Source organism: Lutra lutra, chromosome 2 (genome assembly GCF_902655055.1).
Source record: "Lutra lutra chromosome 2, mLutLut1.2, whole genome shotgun sequence".
NCBI lineage: Eukaryota > Metazoa > Chordata > Mammalia > Carnivora > Mustelidae > Lutra > Lutra lutra.
In genome coordinates, this window is record NC_062279.1 from 195459304 (window position 1) to 195471811 (window position 12508).

General features: G+C 34.5%; 1 non-coding gene across 1 annotated transcript; it reads right to left on the reverse strand.

Moving 5' to 3' along the window:
• Positions 1–10098: 10098 nt before the first annotated feature.
• On the reverse strand, positions 10099–10202 carry LOC125094589 (U6 spliceosomal RNA). The gene has a single exon (XR_007125601.1). It is a non-coding gene; the product is annotated as a U6 spliceosomal RNA (small nuclear RNA).
• Between the last annotated feature and the right edge of the window lie 2306 nt (positions 10203–12508).

The following is a 12508-nucleotide window of genomic DNA, read 5'->3' on the forward strand; positions in this document are numbered from 1 at the left end:
TCTAAGTCTCTGCCTTCATCTCTGTTTTGGAAAAGCCAGTTATGCGTCTTGCTCCTGAAAGTAATGGTCTTAAGAAGATAAAGTCATATAGTGCCCAGGGCTGGTGCCTCAGTGAATGATTCTGGTGTACTATGTGCACTCTGCTTTTGTGTTTGGCTGCTCTGCAGAGGCTCTCTTTGCCTGCTCCAGACAGTGTTTTGTCTCTGGCCCGAATGTGGTGAGTTTTAACCAGGTGTGTACTGGTGTGCTTGGGAAATGAGATCTGACATCAACTCCACCAGAACTGAGACCCAGCAGAACTCTCTGGATGGGAAATGTGGTGTGGGCAGGGGTTTGTGTTGGTCTTCTGTGGAAGGGCCCACTGCACTGGGACTAAGGCCAGTGTGACTGAGAAGGGCAGTCCCATCAGATTGCAGGGGTGTGAGGCTTGATGTAAGCAAGTTAAGAAACCAGCATGGGTGTTGTACCTTTTCCTGCATGTTGCTCTGTGCTTATGCTAAGGGGTGGGGGAAGACATTGTCCCTATCCAGCTCCATTGTTCCTGGAGAGATGTATCCTTGAATGCGGCCTGTCAGGGAAGCCCTCCTAGAGTAACAAATAATCTCCCCTCTTTGGCCCCAGGCATTTTCAGATCACTGTCACCATGTTATCTGCTCCCAGGTTGTTTGCCTGCCTTGTTTAAGGAGTAGAGTAGTGTCCTCCTGACTGTATCCTAGCCGAGCCTGCTGACCTTTAAAATGCCACTGGTTGCAGGAACTCACAAAATCCAACCCCTCTTGTCTAAGCTCATGGTTTTGGGGAAACATTCTCCTTGTGTATTTCCCTGTGTGCTCCTCTTTCTTGCCCTTTTCTGAGACTGTATCTCCCTTGCTTCCACAGCACCAGTGATCCATTTCTCTCCTAAACCACATCTCTGCACTTCCTACCTTCTTCCATGTTGTCTCTTCTCTCCCTTTAGTCCTTGAACTTGTTCTGTCAGTCTTCAGGTTCATTTCTGGACCATTTAGGATGGTTTGATAGTTATCAAGTTGTGTTCATGGGAAGAGGAGCGCCTAGGGTCCTCCTGTTCCACTGCCATCTTTTTTCCCCCATAATTAATGGGTAAAAATCAGAAATTAATGTTCAATAAGAAGTGTTAAATATATCTGTATAATAATGCAACACCATGGAACCATTTAAATGTTTGGAAGAATATATGCATACTTAAAAAAAAAAAAAACCTCTAAAATATCAGATTATAAAGGCACAATTTAAAGCATTTTGTTTTTAATTTGGAAAGCTATGTATCATTAGTGACATCTGTATATGACTGGTGGGATAATTTGGATTCATTTTTCCACTTTTATTTTTGCATTTTCTATAACTGGCATTTATTACTTATATAACCATGGAAACATAGAAGTAAAAAATATCCCAGAAGAAATACACATACATATAACGCACAGATTCATAATAAGGAAAACAAAAATAAGAGAAAGAGAAAAGGACAGAGGAGAGTTGAGATACAGTCAGTGATAATGAAGAACTTTATGTTACCACAAATTAGTAAATAAAATTCCTTCAGTTAGCTACTGCACCTATTCTGAAAAGAGCTGGAGGACATAATCATTTCTGTAGTATGTCCATAACATTTCCAAGTATTCTGACAATGTTGAGAGGCATAATTTCTGTTGTGTACCTCATGTCCAATGCATTTCCTGCTGGAATCTCCACCACCCCTACTTAGTTAATGGCAGTTCTGTTCTTGTTTCTTTCCACACTGGTTTACCTCATAATTGGCTATGTCCCTCTTCCTCTGCTATAATAATTAAAGGCTTCAAATAGCTAATTTTCTTAACCTTTTGAAATGAGAGGAAGATTGTAACACACAATCACCAAATATTGATATTTGACTTCAGTGTTCTAAAATCTGATAGCCTGAAATATCACTGCAAATTTCTCTGAAGCAAGTCTTTTCATCAAATTCTTTCCTGGTATCAGTTTTCCTGGCTTTCTCTTTTATAATTTTCATCTCTCCCTTCTTCAAGGACCTAAATTCCCATCTTTTCAATTAAATAGAAGATTTGCAAGTTCATTTTCTACAGTAACCTTATGCCCAAAGATTCTCAACAAATATAACTGAAAAAAAAAAAAATCATAGAGAGATTTCCGTAGTCCCACTGGCTCAAAATAGAGCCACCTTCTAAAACAACCCTTTTTCTTTCATGTCTCCTCCTTGTTTTATAAACTTTATAAAAATACGAGATCTATATAGGAACAACAAATATATATCATTAACTACATTTAAGCAATTAAAGGACATAAGGTATGAAAATAAGGTATGAAGATAAAGGACATAGAGGAAGATAACATATGAAAATGTTCATAAAGATTCATAGTAAAACTAGTTGATTTCATTAAAAGTACTATGAGCATTTTTTTTGTCTTGTAAATGAAAATGGATTTACCTGTCAGTACCCATGGCCTCTGAGAAAGAACATGACTCAACAAGGGACCTACCTGTAAGCATGAACATAAATCATCAATTGAAATAGTTGTTTAGAACCTACCAATAATTTTTATTGTTAAACCTGAAATTTTTAGTAAATGGAAGTCAATAAAAATATGAAAATGGGTGTATTATTTTATAAATGTTTATTTTAAATATTAAACAAATAATTTTAATTTTTTCCAGAGAACAAAAATTCTACATAAATATATATAAATTTTCTTTTTTCTTCACTTATATAAAATATAGTCCCAGTATTATTGTATCTGAGAATCAGATTCTATTCCATGTTTACAAACAATTAAAAAAAAACCCAAAGGCAAAGTAGAAATGCACATTCGATATTTTAAAAAAAACACCTCCAAGTTCTTGTTCACGGGCACATGTATGAAGCCTTCCTGCAGACTTACACAGTGGACTCGTCTGAGCACACCAGCCTCCCATTGGGAGATGAATGGACGTGAACATTAGCACCTTCAAAATGTATCAGAGTCCCGATAAGCAAACTTTTAAGCACTGCATTGTCTCTTAAGGTTCTGCCTATGAAAGTTATTTTACTATAAGTGAATTTTTGTAGACATTTCATTTTGAAGTAATTATAGATTCACAAGACATTGCAAAGATATTTACAAAGAAGTTCCATGAATCCTTCCCTATATTCCTTAATTTTCCCTATGTTAATCTAACACATTTGTAACACAATATGACAATGAAGAAATTGACATTGGCACAATTTATAGGACATATTCACATTTCAACAGGTATAAATGCACTCGTGTGTGTGTATGTGTGTGCAGTTTACACTTGTACCATCACCAAAATATCCCCTCATGTTACCCCATTATAGCTGCATATATCCCGCCACCTCTAGCCCTTGGAAAACACTAATAAATTATTTTCCATTTATATTTTTATGTTATTTCACAATGTTACAGAAGAAGAATGATGTAGTACGTACCCATTTATGATTGACTTTTTTTCATTTAACATAATTTCCTTGAAGTTCATCATCCAAATTACATATATATATATATATATATATATATTCCTTTTTATTGCTAAGTAGTATTATATAGCATGAATGTACCACAATTTGTTTAACCATTCACTCACTGATGGACATTTGGGTAGTTTCCAGCTTTGGGCTATTACAAATAAAGCTGCTAAGAACATTTGTGTATACAAATTCCTGTGTGTAAATAAGTGTCATTCTTTGGAGTAAATGCCCAAGAGTGCAATTTTTGGGCCATACGGTAAGTCAATTTTCACTATTAATTTTTAAATGTATGTGATTTATTACCACTCCAATTACACCTCCAAGTTATCAGCAACAACAACAAAACAACAGGATGAATCAAATCCAATTGTATAATCTCTTTGCAAAGAAAATATTAAGACACACAAGAATGTTCCACATAAATATAAAACAGCAAGTGAAATAGCTAGTGGAAGGATGAATAAATAAAAAAAGAATACCTGAAAAAAAAAAAAAAGAATACCTGAAGGAGAACATTTTTAAATCAAATTAATGTCTTGATATATAAATCTATATTTCTATATTTAAACTTCAAGTATCTTAATAGTAGGTAACTAATTTTCTTAATGAAATAATAGCCACAAACTTTTACTTCCTTGATTTACTGAAAAAGTATATTCTTCAACATCATTCTCTCTTCTTAAAAAAATTATTTTAGACTCTTAATGCTTATATGAGAATCAGTAACTCATATCACTTCATCCCAAACTGACATTTCAAAAGATGAGTTCAAATACATTTGCAGAGATATTTTTGAGTTCATTCAAGCTGAGCAGTGCTTCTTATCTTTTGAAATGTCAGGCGGCTGGTCTGAAGAAAATGGAAACAGATCTCTTTTTTAACATCATTACACTGTGGTCATAGGATTATGACTTGGTTTCTCCAACCACACTGTTGGAAAAATATCGTATTTATTTATGTACAAAGGTTTTTCTTTTCCAGAAGAAAGAAAGAAAAAGAACGACAGAAATAAAGAGAAGAAGAAAGAAAAGAAAAGTAAAGAAAATTAAAAAAAAGAAAAGAAAAGAGCATGTGAAAAGTAAAAGTCAGTCATCTTAATTAATTTGCATTGGGAGTTTTACCTGAAGTCCCTTTTTATAGTCTTCCGTTTTGGATATTCTAATCACATTAAGTGGGTTAAAACTTTTATTATCATGCAGTAATGCAGTACTATGAAAACCCAAGAACTGTATAATGTAGACCAAATAAAGGATTTTTGAAACTTAAATCTGACATTAAAAATATTTTTAAATTGCAAAAAGCTACATATAATATTCATATACCCTTAACTCCACCCAAATATTTACAGTATCCTTAATTTCTTAAAATCGTTAAAAATGCTGATGAACGTGTGCCTTGCTTAAACATAATAGATTGAGCGGTACCTGAGTGGCCCAGTCAATTGAGTATATGACTCTTGATCTTGGCTCAGGTCTTGATCTCAGGATCATGAGTTCAAGCCCTGCATTGGGCTCCACACTGGCTGTAGAGCCTACTTAAAAAGGGGGAAAAAAAAAAAAACGTAGATTGAACACATGATCCTCTATCGATTGCCTCTGAAACTCAACTAAAATTACTAATGAAGGGATTTTTAAAATTACTAATAAAGGGACTTAACACAAAGTCATAAGGAGCAAGAGAACAGAAAAGGAGAGAACAGAAAAATATTTTGGAAGATGGACTATAATTGAATGAGTGATATATAATCTAAGAGTCCCAAGAAAATTGAAGCTTAATCAACAGTGGGGGAAAAACTAATAAGCATCCCAATATTTCCTTTCAGTCTTTTATTTTAGTTGATATATAGTGTTATATTAATTTCAGGTATATAATATTCTGATTCAACAATTCCATGCATCACCCAGTGCTTGTTAGAACAAGTGCACTCCTTAATGCCCATCACCTGTTTAACTCATGCTCCCACCCACCTTTCCTCTGGTAATCATCAGTGTGTTCACAGCAGTTAAGAGTCTGTTTCTTCACTTCTCTCTAATTCTCTTTTTTATTCTCTTGATCATTTGTTTTGTTTCTTAAATTCCACATATGAGTGAGATCATATGGTAGCTGTCTTATTTCCTTTAGCATTACACTCTCTAGCTCCATCCATGTCATTGAAAATGGCAAGATTTCATTCTTTTTATTTAAACAGACTTATTTTTTTATTAACATATAATGTATTGTTTGTTTAAGGGGTACAGGTCTGTGATTCATCAGTCTTACACAATTCACAGCACTCGCCATAGAACATACCCTCCCCAATGTCCATCACCCAGCCACCCCTTCCCTTCCAGCAACCCTCACTTTGTTTCCTGAGATTAAGAGTCTCCAATGGTTTGTGAAACAGACTGATTTTTGCTATGAGTCTGAAGAAGGCTCTGAAATTTATGGCATTATGTAATTCAGATAGTGGAACAATGGAATAAAAATATAAGTTTTAGTTGAAAGTGTGTTTTAAAAAGAACCAAATTCCCAGATTCTGTTTCCCAATCTGTGCAGTTAGGTAAATTGCCCTCTTCCTTACCCCATTCAAACCTTGAGTTTTATTCTCTGAAAAAGTTAAAGAGAAGCTCATATTCTAGTTTATATCAGGCAGAATGAAGATAAGAATAGTGTCCTGCATAGCAACAAATTTCCTCAATGCTCAGTTGCTTGAAACCACAGGGATCACTTCAAAGCTTCTGTAGACCTGGAAACTGGGCAGAGCTTAGCTGTAATGTGTGGGTAATGTCCTTCAGAAGCTGAAATCAAGGTATCAGAGGGAACTGTAGTTACTTCAATGCTCAGCTAGTGAAGGACCCACTTCTGAGCTTACTTACTTTGTTGTTGGCAGGATTTGCTTCCTTGTAGGCTCTCTGTTAGAGGCTATCTTTAATTCCTTACCACATGAGTCTCTTCAACATTGCATCTTGCTTCATCAATGTGAGTAAGTTGAAAGGTAAAAGCATATGTGAGCAAGACAAGAGTTATAATTATTTAAAACCTAATCTCTGGAATTATAGTTTATCACTTTTACCTATTCAATACATTAGAAGCAAGTCACTAGGTCAGCACACACTCAAGGGGGAGGGGGAATTACACAAGGATGTAAATATCAAGTGAGATAAGGGGGACATCTTGGGAAATATGGCTACCACACATGTCCAGAACAGCCAGCCTTCCGTGCCCACTCCACACTGAACCCATGATACAGGAATAAGACCAAAAAAACAAAACAAAACAAAACAAAACAAAACAAAAACAAAAAAAAAAAGCTTTTAAAACTAAATATATGTGGGGCGCCTGGGTGGCTCAGTGGGTTAAGCCACTGCCTTCGGCTCAGGTCATGATCCCAGGTCCTAGGTTCGAGCCCCACATCGGGCTTTCTGCTCAGCGGGGAGCCTGCTTCCTCCTCTCTCTCTGCCTGCCTCTCTGCTTACTTGTGATCTCTCTCTGTCAAATAAATAAATAAAATCTTAAAAAAAAAAAACTAAATATATGTGATTGCAATGAAAAATTCAACAAAAGGGTTGATTATACAGTGAAGAAAATGAAGCAAGGAAAAACATGGGGTAGCAGAGTGAATATAAGAAATTGAAAGGACTCCTGACTGCTGAGAAGTCAAACATTCCAAAATAATAATTCCAGAAAGAGAGAAAAGAGAATGAAAAGAAATCATCCAAGAAATAATTAAAATAAAACATATAAAAATGAAGGACACAAGTCTGGATAACCTATATAGTAAAATGGATAAAAATAGAATTAACAAAACTATTTAGTATTGTTGATTCATAGATGATTTCTCATAGAAAATGTCCTTTCAAACAAAACCTGAGGGATGAGAAAGTTTTAAAATGATTTAGATAATTTTGAAATGTGGAAATGAGAAAACATGAGATGTTTGCAATGGGATGGAATGTAATATCTCTTTGGCTTCTCTGCCTGTGGAATTCCTTCTCATTTTAAAATGCTCTTCCCAAATACCACTTCTTTTTCAAGTATTTGAAATACTTATTGAAATACTTATTGAAATACTTATTGAAATACAATAGGCCAAAATCTTAAAGAATAAATGACTCTCTCCCCTTGCATTTTGTTATTCTTAGAGCTGGTGATACTAATGACTCTTTTCTGTATTACATAAGGTCTTTAGTGGCAGAAAACATGTACTAAAAATTTTTGCTGCCAATGTCTACAATAATATGAGATACAATAATGTGTGTATAATCAAGCCATGTTTATGAGATGAATTTAACTGATTTCTTAAATGTTCCAAATCTCCTTATTCATAGGTAAGAACTTTGCACAAATTACCATACTTTGTAATTTTGTGATAAGTACTCTATATTTAATTTATGTCTATTTCATACATCCTTAGATGTGTTAAGAATCTTTTCAAGTTCCAAGATCACGGTATATTTACTTGCAAAATATTCACAATAAAATGCTGATTTTTTTAAAAAGATTATCTATTTATTTGAGAGAGAGAGAGAGAAAGAGAGTGTGTGAGTTGGAGGAGGGACAGGGAGACAATCTTCAAGCAGACTCCATGCTGAGTGTGGATTTTACCCTGGAACCTGATTTCATGACCCATGAGATCATGACCTGAGCCAAAACCAATATTGGATGCTTAATCAACGGAGCCATCCAGGAACTCCTAAAATGCTGATTTTTAAGCATCTTTGCATTTAGAAGACATACAGATTTTCAATCTGGTGACACAAAATATATTTAAATAATATAGATTTTATAAATAAATGCACAATGCATGTTTTCCTATTCTTTAATTTTTCCTGTTTTCTTACTTAACAGTCCTAACTGGGTTATGTTTTGGATGAGTAGCAAACCCAGGAAAGACACAATTTGAGGCAAACTGCCTTAAAGCTTTTTAGCATTACCCTAAGGAAATCATAAAAGTCACTATGATATCAACTATTAAATCTAGATTAGTACTTGGCTGTGGGTTTATGTTGGACTATTTTTTTTTTCTAAGTGGATAAAGGTTTTCCTCCTTGCTCAATGAAAGTTTTTGATGGTATTCTGAGTATTAATTTTAAATAGAAGCCCAAATTAAAGAGAAAAAAAAACCCTTGTTTTAGTTATGAGTAACTGATATCAGTATCATTATTTTGTTTTATTCAACTAAAAACAGTTAAATTTTAGTTAACATATTTTGGAAAGATAAGCATTAAATTCTAATGAAACTGTGTACATGTGTACAATTACTATTCAAGTTTGCACACAACTACTGATAAAATTGCTGTAATTGTGCTTGCATGTGTGAAAAAGCTCAATGTCTAATAAAAAGCTGTTTTCACAATTTAAAATTTTTTCCCCTATAGCCATTTATAGAACTGGATTTTTCATTGTTTTCAAGTCAGTTTCAGCCTCAATCTTAGAGTCCAGTCTATTCACATGTCATAGCCTGAGAATTGCTAATTTATATAGACAAATTCATTTATTCATTCTGGTTCTTTTCCAGGTGGTTTTGTGTTCTAAGCTGTATGAATTTTGCTTTGAGTTGTTAGCACTTTCTTTGTATTCTTTCTGTCTGGATTGTAATTCTTACATCTGAAATAAGGAACTAGATGTTACCCATTGATTACATTAAAGCACAATGGTATTTCAAGTCCTACATCTTCTAGAAATTAAGTATCTAAAATTTGGTCAGCAGTTAAATAAAAATATTATTTGTTCCATGTTTGTTAACCTAAAGCATATTCATTAATGGTAATATCACCACTAAATTGAATACCTGCCCAGAGCTATAGACACACAAAAAATCTTATATGCAAACTCTGTATCTGTGAAGGAATTGATGATTATAGCTATGGCCAACTTGTAAAATTGGCAAAGAGACTGACTTTTTTTTCCTTCAGAGACCTCTGCTTCTCTGTGGTAGGAATACCAGCTTCAGACAAAGCAGTGTTCAGGTCATGACTCAAATATTCTGGAAGTTCTGTTGGAATTTATATTGAGTTTATGTTGCAGGGAAATGACTCACCTTACAAGAAAATTGTGTCTAATTACATGTCTTTTTCCAATCTTCATATGCTACTGTTCCAAAAAATCATTGTCTTTATTTATTTACATATAAATTATGTCATTGACGCTATTATCATTGACATAATGATAATAGTATCATTGACACTATTTACACAGGTAGAATAGCATAATTAGGGCGCCTGGGTGGCTCAGTGGGTTAAGCCGCTGCCTTTGGCTCAGGTCATGATCTCAGGGTCCTGGGATCGAGTCCCACATCGGGCTCTCTGCTCAGCAAGAAGCCTGCTTCCCTCTCTCTCTCTCTCTGCCTGCCTCTCCGTCTACTTATGATCTCTCTCTGTCAAATAAATAAATAAAATCTTTAAAAAAAAAAAAAAAAAGAATAGCATAATTATGTTTTCATGGGCATCATTGGAAATAGACTGTCCCCAAACCTCACTGCCTCTTCTATATTTGCCATTTAGTGCAAAATATCGAGAAGAAATAAAGCTGACAAAATTTCTAGATAGGTAGCTACTAACCTATTGTTCTTTTTATATTAAAAGTTAACCCTAGTGCTTTCTCTAGACCAGTGGTACCTCCATTTTTTTTATTTTTTAATATGAAACACTTCATAAATTTGTATGTCACTCTTGCGAAAGGATCATGCTAATCTGTGTATTGTTCCAATTTTGGTGTATGTGCTACCAAGGTGAGTATGGTCCCCCTAATTTTTTGATAACACATCCCATCATAAAAACATTTTTGGACAAATATTCTAAAATACATTTATTTACTGGTAAATTATGTATACATACTTCTTAACTAGTGCAAGTATGTACATTATAAGCCACAACCAAATACAGAGGTGTGAAAAATGATAAAACTTTTTTTAAAGATTTCATTAAGAATATGTATATTCACATTGTCTTTTCAAGATTTAGAAATTTTTTGGCGTCCTTTTGTCATGTCAGTTTACACCATCACAGTTTGTATCTTGCAGTGTGGTCTACCAGAAGATTAAACGTGACTTCTGCCATTTTTTGCTGTTTGTTCCTGTTTGGATTATTAATCATATATTATCTTTAATACATGTTTATTTGGCAGAAATCTTTGTATTTCACTTGTCCATTTTGTGAGTATTACACTATTAAAACTACAAAACATATAGTGTGTAAGTCCATTCAACAGTGTACATGCAAACTTCATTAAGTTGGAAAATGCTGAGGCAAATATAAGATTAAGTGTGGTACTGTCAATCATTCTAGGATATGAAACTTCTACTCTTTACATAGGATATATCCCATGCCTGTGACAAGTGACCCCCCTCCCAAAAAAGAGACTAAGGAAGGAAACTGTCAGTCTGCATATTCAAATTCTCCAAGGGATTGTCTCCAGTTTGCAGGCAGCCTCCTTAGACCAGTTGTCTTCCAACTGGGGTATACATAGCCTGTGGTTATACGATATAAGCACAGATGGTTTTAAGAAAATTAATTTCCTGATCCTTATTTCCATATGGATTCTTTCCTAAGACTGATAATGTTCCTGAGTGAAGCAGTTTCTTTCCTACATCTTCTTTCTCTAATACGTTTATCAAAACTTTATATTAAAAAGGAATACTTCTCACCCATCTTAAGGCTAATTATGATATGTTGTTCCAGGATGTAAAATTCTCCAGTGTTTCCCTCATCTCATTCCCTCTATCTCTCTTTCTCTCTTCCTCTTTACCCTCCCACCCCCTCATATATATACAGAGGATAAACTAGATTTTGGTGCTAAAGTTGAGAAAATGAATGATTCTAATGACTAGAAAACAAACAGTTTTCCAGGTAGTTTCCAATTCATAATTTTTTTTTAAGATTTTATTTATTTATTTGTCAGAGAGAGAGAGGGAGAGAGAGCGAGCACAGGCAGACAGAATGGCAGGCAGAGGCAGAGGGAGAAGCAGGCTCCCTGATGAGCAAGGAGCCCGATGCGGGACTCGATCCCAGGACGCTGGGATCATGACCTGAGCCGAAGGCAGCTGCTCAACCAACTGAGCCACCCAGGCGTCCCTCCAATTCGTAATTTTTAACAGAGCTGAAGGAGAACCAAATTTAGTTATCAGATGACAGATGATGAAATTTTTTTTAAAGGGAAATCAGCCTGAGATTTTTGTACAAAACTCGGAAAAGGTTCAAAGATTTAGTTATGGGCTTACAACAAGTCTGTTCAAATCTCTTTACTTATATGAACATAGTTTCTTCATGCTTAAACCTATATTTTTTTAGATCTATTTTTTTTAAGAAAAAGTATGGAATGAATGTTCCACAATATTCACATAATAAATAATACTTATCCATGGATACATGATAGAATATCTTTGATGAACTGCTCATTACATTTATATATAATAGCAAAGGTATGTCAATGTAAAATACTTTTTAATTTTTACTGTCATGTTTATAGAAAGTTTAACAATAATTTTCAGTTTAAATATATATATTTTATTGCAGAGAAACAATAGAAGGCTTTCAACAAAGACTTGAATGTGTTGTATATATTTGAATAAAATCTAGCGAAAGAATTGGGATTGAATATGACCTAAAAAAGTAAAAACCATGCAATATTAAACTTGTTTGTGTATTTTTTTAAAGGTTTTATTTATTTATTTGACAGATAGAGATCACAAGCAGGCAGAGAGGCAGGCAGAGAGAGAGAGGAGGAGGAAACAGGCTCCCCGCTGAGCAGAGAACCCAATGTGGGGCTCGATCCCAGGACCCTGGAATCATGGCCCGAGCCAAAGGCAGAGGTTTTAACCCACTGAGCCACCCAGGTGCCCCTGTTTGTGTATTTTTTTTAATTACCGATGTCTTGTATCCAATCATTATGATACTTAAGTCTCATTGGACAGAATTTAAAAAGTTGACATAATCTGTCCATTTTTAAATGCCAGTATTTAATGACATAAAATCTTAAAATGCTTAGCTATTTTAAACTATTACCACTAAGTCGTCAACCTGGTAACTTTCTTAAAAACATTTGTT